The 15,769-nt window shown below is 39.3% G+C and overlaps 1 non-coding gene across 1 annotated transcript; it reads left to right on the top strand.

Annotated features, from left to right (window-relative positions):
* The first annotated feature begins 7,127 nt into the window (after positions 1-7,127).
* Positions 7,128-7,234, top strand: LOC112534619. Its single transcript, XR_003078895.1, has one exon. It is a non-coding gene; the product is annotated as a small nucleolar RNA R71 (small nucleolar RNA).
* The last annotated feature ends 8,535 nt before the right edge of the window (positions 7,235-15,769 follow it).

The following is a 15,769-nucleotide window of genomic DNA, read 5'->3' on the forward strand; positions in this document are numbered from 1 at the left end:
TTATCGAGACGCTTGATAAATTGGCCGACTCGCCTTCAGCCGCCAGAGTCCGATCGACAATCCGAGCGCGCCTACGGACTCGAAATAACACACAAAAGATGATTCTAGCATCTAATTCCTTGATCCGGTCTCCGATCGTTCGGAGAAAATCACAGACAGTTTCGACCATCGATTTTTGATCGATTAGATAATAGGAATAGCGTAGTAGCAATAGCTTCTCAGTTCCCGTGGGATACGACATTGATACTTGCTATAGCTAGATTACATTCGATAGGTGTATTTGCTTGTAGATTGCTAGTCGTGTTTAGCCATCATCAAGTTTTTGGCGCTGTTGCCGGTGAGCTGTTTTAAGAAATATTTTGAACTGTGTGTTCTTGTTAATTTAGCTATTTATTATTTGTTCTTTATTTTTTTGTTTGATTTTATTCTCTTATTCATTTGTGTTGTTAGTTATTCATTGTTTCAAGTATTGGATGACCAAGAGGTGCAATCCTGATCTAGTAGGCCCTCTACCAGAACTAGAGTGATCTCTCAAGCAGTTGAGGAAACGGTTTAATGTAGAGGAGGAAGAGATTCAGGTTGGGAAGGCCGTAGATGAGAGTGAACCAGAAGATGGTACAGTAGAGATGGCAGATGCCAATGACGATAATGAGAATAACCAGACGATGTATCATTTTGTGAAACCATCACTGGAGGGGACATGAACACGCATTACAAGACCAGCTGTCTCCGCCAATAATTTTAAAATAAAGCCTAATGTGATTCAGATGGTGCAGCAAATGGTTCAGTTTGGAGGCTTGCCAGATGAGGATCCTACTGCGCATATAGCGAGTTTCTTGGAGATTTATGATACCTTCAAGATTAATGGGACAACTGACGATGCAATTCATCTCCGCTTGTTTCCATTTTCTTAGGGAGATAGAGCAAAGTGATGACTACAGTCACTACCTCCAAACACTATCACTACTTGGGATTCTTTGGCAAAAAAATTTATGTTTACGTACTTTCCTCCCTCTAAAACTGCTAAACTTAGAAATGACATATCTTCTTTTGTGTAGTTTGACGATAAGTCGATGTACGACACGTGGGAAAGGTATAAGGACCTATTGCGATCCTGCCCACACCATGGACTACCAATTTGGTTGTAGGTACAAACTTTTTATAATGGTTTGGATTTGGCTACTAAGTAGATGGTAGACGTAGCTATAAGTGGATCTTATTTAGTACTATCAAAGACATTGGTCTACATGGACCATTCCGCACTCAGGTACTTGTTTAGTAAAAATGATAAAAAGCCTAGACTCATTCATTAGATTTTATTATTGCAGGAGTTCGTTATTGACATCAAGGATAAGAAAGGTGCTGAGAACTTAGCAGCAAAACACCTTTCTAGGCTAGAGAACCCAACTTTGGAGGCACTTGATGAGAGGACGATTGATGATAATTTTCCCGATGAGTTCTTATTCTTAGTTCAGGTTAATGATGATATCCTTTGGTTTTCTGATTTTGCAAACTATCTAGTTGCTAAAGTCCTTCCGAAGGATATGACATTTCAGCAAAAGAAGAAATTATATTCTGAATTGAAATACTACATTTGGCAGGACCCTTTCTTGTTTAGAGTTTGTATAGATAAGGTTATTCGATGATGTGTACCTAGGGAGGAGATCCTCCAGATTTTGAGGCATTACCATGAAGGACCAACGAAAGATCATCAAGTTGTAAATCACACAGCTAAGAAGGTGCTAAACTCTAGATTCGACTGGCCGATGATCTTTAGGGATGTTAGAGCATTTGTTCAGGTTTGTGATGCATGCCAAAGATTAAGTAACATATCTACTCGTGATGAGATGCCCTAAACGACCATTCAAGCTATTGAGATTTTCGATGTTTAGGGCATTGACTTTAAGGGATCCTTTCCTTCTTCCTATGGTAATAAATACATCTTGGTTGCCATTGAGTACTTTTCTAAGTGGCCTGAAGCGCAAGCTTTTCTAACTGATGATGCTAGGGTAGTTACGAGTTTCCTCAAAAGACTGTTTGCTAGGTTCGCGACACCTATGGCTCTTATTAGTGACAGGGGGACTCATTTTTGTAATGCCTAGTTAGAAAAGGTGATTAAACCCTATGGTGTATCACATAGGTTTTCTACACCCTATCACCCACAAACCAGTGGGCAAGTGGAGGTTATTAATAGGGGTTTGAAACAGAGTTTAGAGAAAATTGTTGGAGTGAGTAGGAAGGATTGGGCAGAGATGCTAGATGATGCCTTGTGGACATTTAGGACAGCTTATCGTACTTCAACTGGTTTCACACCATATAGGCTAGTTTATGGGATAGCGTGCCATTTGCCTGTTGAACTTGAGCATAAAGCATTGTGGGCTTTGAAAACTTGCAATTTTGATATTGTTGATGCAGATAAACATAGACGGTGGTAGTTTAACGAGTTGGATGAGTGGCGTAGCCAAGCATGTGGCAACTTCTCAATCTACAAGGAGCATTGATGCGTTACCCTCTTGAAAGGCTTGCTTGAATCATATCTAGATAGGACGTGTGCCGAAGCTTCCCTTGTTAACGCCTACGGCAGCCTTGAAAAGTAGGGAAGGAAGTCATGTTCTCGGCCTTGGAAAGGAGGCAGCTCAATTCCTTAATTTTTTGCTGATGAATATCAAACTCAATTAAAGATAAAAAAAAAACAAGAGCGTCGGTAGATGTGAGGCCTACGGCTTCCACTAAATTAAGAATGAAATTAGGGACAACCCCTCTAATTCTCAATTCAGAAATTGAAGAATGTTGCCGTAGAAGAAGTGGACACAATCCCACATAATTAGCCAAGGACGTTGGTAGATGTGAGGCCTACGGCCTCCATTAAATTAAGGATGAAAATGGGGACAGCCCCACTAACTCACAATTCATAAATTGAAGATTGTTGTCGTAGATGCAGTGGACACAATCCCACTTAATTTGTAGATGATAGTGGACTATCATAAATAGGAAGAAGATGTACCAAAGATGACGTCGGAAGAAAGGTAATCAAATTCCATTAATTTGATAACCCGATCCCCATTTTTGTTTTCAATTCAGCAATTTAAAGATCAATCACTTTGTAAAGGGAAATGGGACAAAAGCAATTAATGATGATGGATATAAACTCCAACAAGCATGAAGATTAAAGCAATGAAATTGTTTGGTTTTAGGATCGGCACAAATGAAGATTAAAGTGAGGCGGCGTCGAAGACAAGGGAGGAGTCCAAAACTCTCTCAAATCCCTTGTTTTTAAATTCAACGTGTGTTCCAACAAAACTAATATCCCATATATATTTGGGAACCCTAAACCTAGATTTCTAATAAAGGAAAACAAGGTAAATAAATACAAGCAAATAAAAATAAAAACAAATAGCAATATAAACCCAAAGATGAAACTTTAAGTTTTAGGAAGTCTCTTCACGCCAAGTAGACAATGATAAAATCTTGAAGGTGGGTGTGGAAATTAAGGATGCTCCATTCCTTGCAAAGGCCTTAGCGACAATGCTCGAAGTGGCTTGGGTAATAGCTTTGGCTCGAGCCCTCATGATAGGTCCGTTTGAGTAAACGCTCAACATAGCTTCCTCTTGTGCCTCCGTCAATGTCAATGGTGGAACTACATCAAGCATACCAAGAAGTGGCATGACAAGAGGCTAAGGAGCACCAAGGAGTTCCAAGTTGGGGATAGTGTGTTATTGTATGACTCACGACTTCGACTCTTTCATGGGAAGCTAGAGAGCCATTGGTCAAGACCATTCGCCATCCATCCAGAGAAGGGAAACTTCAAGGTCAATGGGCATAGGTTGAAGCATTATTATGGTGATTCATTGGAACTCGAGAAGCGAGTCAACCTTGTATTGTATCAATAAGAGTAGCTCAAGCGTTATGAATCCAGCTAAATGACTCGACATAAAAAAAGAAGCACTTTTGGGGGGCACCCTAACTTATATTTTATATTTTTGACATTTTGATCATTGATTTTAGAACATTTTCTTAGTTGTAGTCTTCATTTTCATTTAATTGTTGAGTTTTATATGCCATTTGTATGTTCTGAGATATGTGGAAGGTAACTTGGATGTTTGACTATTGGAAATTACAGAAAACTGCATGTGAAAAGTGCTAGAAATGAATTTTAGGTTTCGACTCGGTCTTGGCATTTCAGCATGCCCCGTGAGCACACCCGTGCTTATCAACACAGGTGTGTTATGAGCAACCAAACTATGTTGAGAGAAAAATTAGACTTCAACACGTTTTCTGAGAGTGACACGGGCTGTGAACATGTCCGTGTCACATAACACGCCCGTGTTGAGGGCACCCACACCGTGCTAACAAAGAAAAAATTCAGTACAGTTTCTCTAACTTACACGTGGTGTAAGACTGCACGTGCTGATCATCACGGCCTAAAACCAAACTGTGTGAGCTAGCACAGCCTGGAACACGGGCATGTTGAAATCAGCGCCTATATAAGCCGCGTCATATCACAGGTTCAAAAATTTTCACTCTTTTCTCTTTTCGCTCATATAGGCTGATATCCTCTCCCTATTTTCCTTCAATTTTCAAGTGGTTTCCGGCAAATCAAGTAAGCTTCTTCCCTTAACTTTTTTTAATACTCCATTTTGGTATATGATTCTACTCTTTTCTTGAATTTCTTTAGTTAGTTGTTTCTTATTTTCATCAATCTCCTTGTTAATCTTCGTATTTCGTTAAATTCGTCAATTTTCTTAAATTCTATAATTTTTTGTATTGTTTCTTATTGTCATCAATCTCTGGCTCCTGCACGACATAGACTTTTACAGTTTCAGAGCCCCACTCACGAGGCTCGTTACCAGCAGCTACTGTATAGATAGTTAGGCTGTAGGAGATGTATAGACTGCAGACATTAGAGACAGTTGGCCTAGCTGCTGAGATTCGAGAGGTACTTCAGACTCCACCTTTTGAGGCCTTTTTCAGCATTGTAGAGCCCACTTATAGAGAACTCACAATTGAGTTCGCCTACACTTTCTTCCTTCAAACGCAGATCAGGGACTGGTTTCAACCAGAGGCCATTTCATTTCGGTTTGACATCTGCTGCGATTATCTGCTGCGATTATGGGTCCTTAGAATATCAGCAGTCCTCCAAGCAGCCGCTTTTTGGTACTTCCTTCGAGTGGGCAATGTCCTTTTCCTCACCTCGGTTGTTAAGTCTGTTGCTGGAATGACAGGCAGCCTGTTATCCTCATCCATATGGGCATAGTCAAGACGATATGGAAGCTCTTTCCAACCGACAACCAGTGATTCCTCAAGTGATGGCCTCAACTTCTGCAAACCTATCCTGTCAATCATGGTAAACTCATCAGTATTTCCGTTTGGCTCATTTGCTAACATAAATTCAAGTTACTCCAACACTTCCTCATTTGACAGCTCATGCTTTTCTCCTCTTGGCAAAGTGACATGTAGAGGGTCTTCAACTAACACTTCCTGCAAATGTGTCTCAATATCATCGCCAATTACATTAACAGCATACACAACATTATTATAATCTAGAGACTCGCTTATGGGATTATGCAAGTCAAAGGTGACAGTCTCATCCCCTATCCTAAGTTTCAACTTTCCATCACAAATATCAATCATTGCCCTAGATGTTGCAAGAAAAGGTCTTCCTAGAATTAAGGGTACACTACTCTCACTGTCCATGTCTAAGATCACAAAATTGACAGGAAATATAAATTTATTTACTTTTACTAGCACATCCTCTACAATACCCATAGGATACTTAATAGATCTTTCAGCTAATTGTATACTCAACCTAGTGGGTTTGGTCTCTCCCAGCCCTAATTTTACAAACAGGCTGTACGGTATTACATTAATTCCAACCCCTAAATCAACTGAGGCATCATTGGTAGATAAGTTGCCTATAATATAAGGAATAGTAAAACTCCCTCGATCATGTTGCTTTTCCGGTAGCTTGTCTAGAAAATTGCCGAACATTCCTCGTTTAACGTCACGCATGCCGAGTCCTCAAACTTCCTCTTCTTGCTAATCTCCTTTAAGAACTTTGCATATCGAGGCATCTGCAAAATAACTTCAACAAAAGGTAAATTTATATGCAGTTGTTTAAAAATGTCTAGGAATTTACCAAACTGCTGCTCGACTTGCGCCTGCTTTAATCTAGCAGGGTACGGGATTTTGGGCTGGTATTTCCTCAATGGAACCTCCTTTGCCTCTTCCTTCTCTAGTTCCTTTGCCTTGGTAGCTTCAACTTTCTTGCTTGAATCTACCTGCACATCATCATTAGTGTTAGAAATAGAAGAAGGATCAGGAATAAATTTACCTGACCGCAACATGATTGCATTCACATGCTCCCTCGGGTTGGGCTCTGTAGTGCTGGGGAGCGCTCCTTGTTGCCTCTCAGACAACATCTTAGAAATCTGCCCAATCTAACTCTCCAAGTTCTGAATGGACGCCTGCTGATTTCTAAAAGCACTATCGGTCTGCCAGAACCTCGTCTCAATAAACGTGACAAACTTCATCATCAGCTCCTCTAACTTACATTTCTTCTCGGGTGGTGGAGGAAGTTGTGATGGTCCAGCCTGCTGCTGCTACTATGGTTGCTACTGATGCAGTCTCTAAAAGCCTGATGGACCATGGGCGTTGTTGTTTCTCCAACCGAAGTTCGAATGATTACGCCACCTTGGGCTGTAAGTGTTGTTGTGCGGGTTCTCTTGCTGCCTCGGGCCATTACCCATATAATCTACCTGCTCAAGGTTAGTGGATAAACCAGAAGAGGAAGAAGGAATAGAAGTACTAGCAAACAAACCTCCCATATTACAGTTCGCACTGAAATGTAGGCCACTGCAAAAATCATAGCTGCTCTGAGCTACATGGATGGGCATCTGGAGCTGGTCGATCTTCTTAGCAAATAGCTCCACCTGAGTTGCCAAGGCTGCTGTAGAATCTAACTGATTGACCACTCCCTGCTTGACTGGCCGACTCCTAGAGGATTGCCACTAGTAGTTGTTCATGGCCATCTCCTTTATCAAATTTTGTGCTTGCTCCACCGTCTTACTGTTTAGGGCCCCACCTACTGCAGCGTCTACTAGAAGGTCTAGACCTGAATCCATACTGGTAGTCCGTGGTGCGGGGAACACCAGAGCAAATCTTTGTACCTCTCCCAAGCATCGTACATGCTCTCGTCATTGAACTGCACAAAAGAAGATATATCATTTCTCAATTTAGCAGTTTTAGTATGACGAAAGTACTAATATAAAAAAAATTATCCAACGATCTCCTTGTCGTAATACTATTGGTTGGGAGTGACTGTAACCATCTTTTCGCTCGGTCCCTCAGAGAAAAAGGAAAAGGAAATAACCTCAACCGAATGGCATCATCAATTGTTCCATTTATCTTGAAGGTGTCGCAGATCTCTAAGAAGTTAGCGGTGTGAGCGTTTAAGTCCTCACTTGGCAGTCCCCCAAATTATAAACTATTTTGGACCATCTATATCATGTTTGGCTTTATTTTAAAGTTGTTGGCCGACACAGGTGGTCGCAATATACTCATCTGTGTCCCCTCAAGAGAAGGTCTAGCAAACTCGTACATTGTCCTGGCTTCATCCGTAGCCCGGTTGTTGTCTCCCATCCCTGCTGGTCTATTCACAGGGGCTTCAAACTCTATTCGCGCCTCCACTTCAATTCTAGTTACTCATACTAATAAGCAACACGAAGTAAAGAACAAATTCAGAAAAGTAAATTGAAAGCATGTACACCCTTCTTCTTCAAGTTGGATGAAAAACCTTAAATTCCCAATTCTGAATGATGAACCATAAATTGCCTCTTGAATGCCTCCAAATCTACTCTTGATCTTCAATTTGATGTTAAAACCAATGTAAACCTTTCTTCAATAGATGAAATAGTCTCCTTAAGTCGAATATTAAAGTCTGGAAAAGGATGGCTTATGCATGTATGTGTGAAATCCAGTCAGAAAGTCGAACACTCGCTGGTGCTGAGCCACCACGGGCCGTGGTGGAGGCCTTGTTGGCCTCAGAAACCATACTAAAATAGTACTCTTGAGGTTCAAGTGTTGATGGTTTAGCATGGCTAGAGTCCAAGTTGTGCGCAACCTTGGAATGCTAGTCCTTGCTCAATTTTGATGGATTATGGTTCGCAATTGTGCGTATTTCCCTCGATTACTGATAATGTTCATCGATAATCACCTGAAACATGAAAGGAAGCAAAATACAGGTGATTCTGGCATAAAACAAGATAACTATGCACAAAAATATAAGTAATTGGGCATATAAACATGTATAAAATGATGCACATCAGCAAATAATCAAATATCACAATCAAAGGGTCTTCATAACGGTTGTAATGGGGCTTAGGTTTAGGTATGCAAATTTGGAAGTGAGGTGTAAATAATTTTTGGACTTTTGTAATGCCTTTACCCACAATTCAGCTAAAAAAGGACTAAAACAAGATGCTAAAAAAGTGAAAAATGAATGAACACTCAATAAAGAACTGTTTGTTTTGTTCGTTTTTCTTTTTTTGAAGAAGAAACAATAGAATAGAATTACTTTGGATTGAAGGGAGCATCTAAACCAAATTTGTAAAGGATTAGTGAATTTAAAGTACAAATAAAACTAGGATTTTATCCAACAACTCAATGACCACATTGCAAAAATTCCAAAAATAGGGTGGAGATTGTTAAATGAAAGGCTTAACAAAGTGTGATGATAAAGCAAAATGGTAAGAATGAAGAAAGTGGATAAGCTTAAACTTGGCTAACTAATAGAAAGTATTCACAGGTTAGCTTTTGGCTACAATGGTGAATCCTAAGTGCCCTTATCATTTCATAACATTTGATTGTTCATGTGACTTCAACAAGCATTACCGAGCAAGTTCTAGAAATAAGAAGAATACAATGCACACTTAAACAAGAAAAAATAGGAGCATTTATGATGTATGCTCAATTAAGTTCAAGAACTCACAATTCAAGTGTGTACATTTGCATAAGGTATCCAAATACCATCAATCAAATCATCATTTAACCAATTCATACACAAAACACAATAACTAATCAAATTCAAATTCGCTAACTTCAGGAATGGTCAAGTAACACTAGTTTAACCCAGCCACTATGATAAACTAAAAATTGCTCAATATTTCTCCTAAAGCAACAAACAACAAGGAAAAATCTCATGCTCATAATCGTAACCATCAAGCTTTCAAAGATAAACAAAAAGCTAATAAACATCCTAAATGTCCTAAATATATACATCATCAATAATACAATACATAACAATCGGAAAACATAAGAAAAAGAAAAGCCAAAACAATGGCTTACCCACCCCACACTTGAAGGACACACTGTCCGCAATCTATAAAGGATTTGGGAAGCAACATAATAAATACAAAATGGAAAAGAGATAAATACGAAGAGATACTGCCCTACTCATCCTACTCGGCTGGTGGCAGTGGTAGAGGTGGTGCTGCTGGAGGAGGTGCATCATCAACTGCTGGAGGTGGAGAATACTCGTCAAAGTTAACAAAGTCAAAATCATCCATCCTATTCTGCTGTAAGGCTGCGTTTATCATGTCCCCCTGGGCCAATTGCCTCTGTAGCAAATCTAGAATCTGCCTTTGCATAGCATCAGAATGCTAGAACTACGCTCTAATCTCCTGCTCGAACCTATCAAACATGTCTGTGTGCTATTGCTGCATGTCGGTGATCCGATCAAATCTCACAGTCAACTCATCAATCTACACACTAGATGGTCGAGGAGCTGATGAGGATGAAGGTCGGGAGGAGCTAAGAATATCTGCAGGTCTAAGGTGCTCCCCCTGCTCCTCCCGAGTTGCCCGGGCTATCAACCAAATAAGTCTGTCCTCTGGCCCCAAGGGCTCTATCCTTCGGGTGATCATCCTCATCTACTGCATAGTAGAGAGGCCAGCAGGGGGCATCTTGCTAACAAGCGTCAACTCATCTCGCAGAGCTCTATCTAGTAGCTCCATCATCCTAGCAACCTTGGTCACATAGGGTCCGAAACAGATAAAAGTCTTCTTTGGGTCCCTAGTAACAGTCTTGCACTTCTTGGCTAACACATACCCCATGTTCACCCTCCTCCTCTGATATAGGGCCCATAGAGAATACGTCAGGCTGGGTGACCACTCCAAAACTATCCCCTCGCCTTGTCAATGTATATGCGAGCAGGCAATGAAGATATCGCAGACTATCAGAGAGGCTGGACACCTTGAACTTGCTCGGGTAGTAAGGCTCGTCCCCCTCTGAGATAGTCTCCTAGGCGTTATCAAAAGAAACTTTCGGGTTATATAATGAACCTCTGAAATCATCTGACCCAATGGTTGCCTGGTCATAGAGGTCAGGTGCAACACCAAACTAGGGAATACTCATCATGCAAGTCTGCCCCCCTAACTGAAACGAAATGGCCTCTGGCTGAGACCAGTCCCTGATCTGCGTCTGAAGAAAGAAAGTGGAAGCAAACTCAAGTATGAGCTCCCTATAAGTGAGCTCCACAACACCGAAGAAGGCCTCAAAAGGTGGAGTTTAAAGTAACTCTGAACCTTAGTAGCTAGGCCAATTGTCTCCAATGCCTGCTAGTCGATGCATCTCCCACAGCCTAACTGCCTGTACTGCAGCAGCTGGTAACGAGCCTCGTGAGTGGGGCTCTGAAACTATAAAAGTATATATCATACGGGAGCTGGAACTTAAGCTGGAGCTCTAGAGGCAAGTGGACGAGGTGCAGGTGCTCGTGGTGGAGGCGGTGCAGGTGCAGGTGATTGAGGCTAGTCAGGATGGTCTAAATGCCTTCTCTTGGAGACACCTACCTTCCAAGGTCTCTCACGCTGCTCAGACATAGTACCTGCATGAAAATTGATCAAAACTTTCACCAAAATAGTAATTCTTGCACCAAAGAGACAATCATTACAATAACAACAATTTCTTCCTAATGATTGATTCTTAAATTAGCATTAAGCTTTAATCCACCTCTATTAATCTTTGTTAATTCTTAATCCGGCTAGTTAATTATCCTTATCTCTAAGTGATTATTAACCAGTTCTTGCTATTCAAAATTCTAATTGCCAAATGGACTTCTCAATAGCAATCTAAACACACAATTCACAACGTCTCATGAATAATGCATTATCTTATTAATACTGAAAGCAAGAAGAATACAAAACTAACCCAAACAATCCAATAATATAATACTAAGCCAACACAGTAAAGAAATCCCAATGGATTTAATCAATCTAGCTAATCATGTTCATTATAAAAATCCACAAGAATACAATTATAACAAAGAGTAAAGGTAAAGAAACCCGATTACACCATTGGATAAGAGTAAATAGCCCCAATTCCTCTTGCTCGAATTGAATCGATTCTTGTTCCTCTTGCTCAATTTGAAAACCAATCAACGAACCTCGCCCAATCTTCAATCTTTGAAGGGAATCAGATTGGAACCTTGATCCAAGTCTCCTTTTCCCTTGGTTCCAGCTCAAAAAACTCTTAGAGAGAGAAATATTAGGGTTTGGGACATTCTCCCCCGCTCTCTTTTTCTTTCTTTCCTCTCTTATTTCTTTTAATTAATTCCCCCTGTCGCCTGCCAACATGGCCGTGTTTATGCCCGCGTTCCCAACACGGGATGGTGTTTATGCCCGTGTTACACTCTATGGTCATGCTCCTTAAGAACTTCTTTTTCTATGATGTTTGATGCACCCAACATGGCTGTGTTGGTGCCTGTGTTGGGAACACGGCCAATGTTGCAATCAACACGACCATGTTTAGCTTCCTCATCCGCATATTTAACTTGTTTCGGCAGCTTCGGCGTCCAATTATGCTCGAATTCTTCCCTTTATCATTCTTTGACTTCTTTTGGACCTATTGCACACAAACAGATGCATAGGGTGAGTGTTGGGACCAATTCACATCCAAATGTCCATAAAATCAATCATAAAAATTCCATTTAGATGTTTACGCACATCAAATAACCCCACACTTAGCTCATTGCTTGTCCTCAGGCAATCAAAAGTAAAATAAGGAAAATAAACCACTAAGGAACAACACTTAAACTGACAGACAAGCTAAAGAGCTCCTGCACATATCCTTAACAAGCATAAGTCAAACAAAAGAAACGATGCAATCAATTCAAGTATCACAACCAAGATGCCAATAATTCGCAATATACCATCTCAACAAAATTATTTAGAACCAACTCCTCACTTGATTCACTCTAAATCACTTAAAGTGTTTAAAGGGTAGTGTTTAATCGCTCAATTCATCAATTACTACCTTACTTACTATATGCTTGCTCTTAAATCCCACTCCTACCACTTATGGAGAGTCAACAACTATGTCAAGAGGTCTTTATAAGGGTTGTAATGGGGATTAGGTAGGGGGAGGTAAATTTGATCAGAGTTGAACGTATGGTGTTCTGCAATAAAATACATGACCTGCACACAAGCCACAATGATCACAAGGGGTAAACAATGGATAGTAGTCCAAGGTAGGAAATAGGAATCAAGTCAAAATGTTTAGCTCACTTACTTTCTTTCTTTTCATCACCTTTCCCTCTTATTCTTCTATTTATTTATTTTCTTTATTTTCTTTTTTTTCATAAGGGAAGAACATTCACATAATAGAGTGAATTTCTTTTGGATTGAAGAAAGCTGCTATAAGATTCCACACTATTCCCAAAACAAAAATTCCTAATAAAAATAACTCATGTGCGGAATCATAACCTAAAGCAGAATAAAACTAAGTGGCAATGAAATATGACAAAAAGAAGTGGTGAAAGAGGGGGATATCTATAGAATTAATAAACGAATGAAGGCTATTTGGCTAGAATGAAAGACCTAAGTGCCTCTATCATACCAAAGTGTTAAACTCTCCTTGTGGCTCTCATAAGTATTACCGAGCAAGTTCTAAAAGTAAAGATAGTAATTGGCACTCTCAACAACAAATAAATACAAGCATATAAAGTGTATGCTTACACTTTAGGCTCAATTTCTCACAAGTGTGCTTTTGAGTAGGTTCCAAACAAAAATCATCAAAACAAAATTAAATAAACCAAAGCAACTTAGTACAAAACTCAAACTAATTATCTTACATTCTTTCGCAAGACTCAACACTATCGGTTTTACCCGATCACATGGACATAAACAGGATTTCAAAATCAAGTCAACAGTAAGAGCATCGAAACAAAGTGAAAATTTTTTAAAATTTTACAAAAAATTGCACAAAGAATAAATAAATAACTAAGATGGGATAAATATCACCCACCCCACACTTGAAGGACACACTGTCCCCAGTGTACAAAATATAAGAAATAAAAAAAGAAAAAAAACTAATACTGCCTCGACTATGGCTCCAGAGTGAAAGGAGGTGCATCAGCAGGTATATCAGGGCGTTGGCTAGTTTGTGGTAGAGGAGTGGCTACAAATAATAAAATAAAGACTTAAAATCGAACTGAAACAAAAATTAAATAAAATATGAAAACTAAAACTAATAAAATGTTTCAAAACAAAGGGTTAAAATATTAGAGATTAAAGATAAAAATTGGGGTGCCTCCCAAAAGCGTTTCTTTTTTATGTGATGAGTCTTCTTATCTGGACTCATGGTGAAAAGCAAACGGGCGTGATCGACGACCATCCATCCTTCTTCCAAACAAATGGATTCAAGTATCCGCTTAGAGGGATAATCGTCAATTTCCTCTTCCCGACAATCAAGCAAGCTCCCAATATGCTGGGCAAAACTCGCTCCTCGTATAATTGCTCATAGTCATGATGCTCTAGGGGGTCTTCCAATTTGAAAGCTGAAGTTTCACCAATTGGAAGGATCGACGGTTAGGCAATTTCTTCAGGAACGTCAATGGTTTTCTCTAGTCCTTGGCTTGGTTCACTTGCTAGAAGAAACTCGAGCTCCTCCAAGACTTCCTCATTGGATAACTCGTGCTCATCTTCTATCATCGAAGGGACTTGTGGAAAATCCACCAAAAATTCCTCTAACTACAACTCAGCATCATCAACAGTACGTTCCTATTGGTAGTCTTTTAGAGGGATCATGTTTGCCTCTCCCTTTTCTGGTTCTATTTCCATGTTCAAAGAGTCGTCCTGCATAGAAGCATCATCATCAAAGATAATAGATAACCTAGAAAAATTCTCTCCTGAACACAAAGTGACGGTGCTCAAGTGTTCCTCGGATTCAGTAGCGTTTGATGGAGTTCCCAATTGCTCTTCAGCTAGTAACTTGAAGATTAAGCCTACTTGATGCTCTATGTTGTTAATCGAGGCTTGTTGATCTTTAAGTATCCTCTCTGTTTGTTGGAATCTGTCCTCAAGACTTGCAATAAACCTCATCATCAGCTCCTCTGACACTAACTCTTCACCTTGAGTTGATGGTGCAAGATTAGGCTGCTGAAATTCTGGTGGTTCTTGGCCATCTAAACTCCATCCAAAAGGTGAATGAATGCTCAACTCTTGATTGTAGGTGCTTCCATACAAGTCATTTGGCCAACTTTCCATATAATTCACCTGTTCATAGTTATAAGAACAATGAGCAACATCATTATATAATGGACAATCATTAGTCAAATGTAAACCATAATAAAAATCACAAAAAACTTGAGATGAAAGGATAGGAGTAGAGAGTTGATCGGTAGCCCTGCAAAACGATTCCACTCGAGCTTCTAAAGATGCACGGGTATCCCAATTTTTAGCACTCTATTGGTTCCTAATCCCATTTTCCAATGTGTCATACAAAGAGTTTAGCACTGAACCTCCTTATCATCCACTACCCGAATCATAAAATTAACTAAATAAATATGTATAAATAAAAGAAAATAAATAAATAAATAATAATAAAAACCATAAAATAAAATTAAAAAAATGGCTAAATTAACAAATAGCAAATTTCACTCTAGTTTTCAAACAATCCCCGGCAACAGCGCCAAAAACTTGATACTTGTGTTAGATACAATCTAAGGCAGTGTACCTATCGATGCAGTCTAGCACTAATGGCAAGTATCAAGGCCGCATTCCTCGGGAAAGTGAAACCCAAAGTTACTCCTTTATTCTTTGTTATATTAACCTAAAATGAGTGATGAATAATTTCTAAACTAACTAATAGCTACAAGCTAAGTTCTAAGAGAGATACAGGACTAATTGATAACTAAAATAACCAAGACAAGAAAGCAAACCCAAAGGGAACCTAAACTAGTTGGCAATCAAACAAAAGATAAAGGATTGGTGAGTCTAATTATGCTACCCGTGGATGAATTCTTAACTGAATTCCTAAACCTAATAACCTAAAGTTAGAATCTCTTCCTAACGATTGATTCTTAAATTAGCATTAAGCTTTAATCCGCCTCTATTAAGCTTTGTTAATTCTTAATCCGGATAGTTTATTATCCTTATCTCTAAGCGATTATTAACCAGTTCTTGCTATTCAAAATTCCAATTGCCAAATAGACTTCTCAATCACATAAAGAAATCTAAACACACAATTCACAACATCTCATGAATAATGCATTATCTTATTAATACTGAAAGCAAGAAGAATACAAAACTAACCTAAACAATCCAACAATATAATACTAAGCCAACATAGTAAAGAAATCCCAATGGATTTAATCAATCTAGCTAATCATGTTCATTATCAAAATCCACAAGAATACAACAAAGAGTAAAGGTAGAGAAACCCGATTACACCCTTGGATAAGAGTAAACAGCCCCAATTCCTCTTACTCGAATTGAAT

This window comes from Ricinus communis, chromosome 2, assembly GCF_019578655.1.
Source record: "Ricinus communis isolate WT05 ecotype wild-type chromosome 2, ASM1957865v1, whole genome shotgun sequence".
Taxonomy (NCBI): Eukaryota; Viridiplantae; Streptophyta; class Magnoliopsida; order Malpighiales; family Euphorbiaceae; genus Ricinus; species Ricinus communis.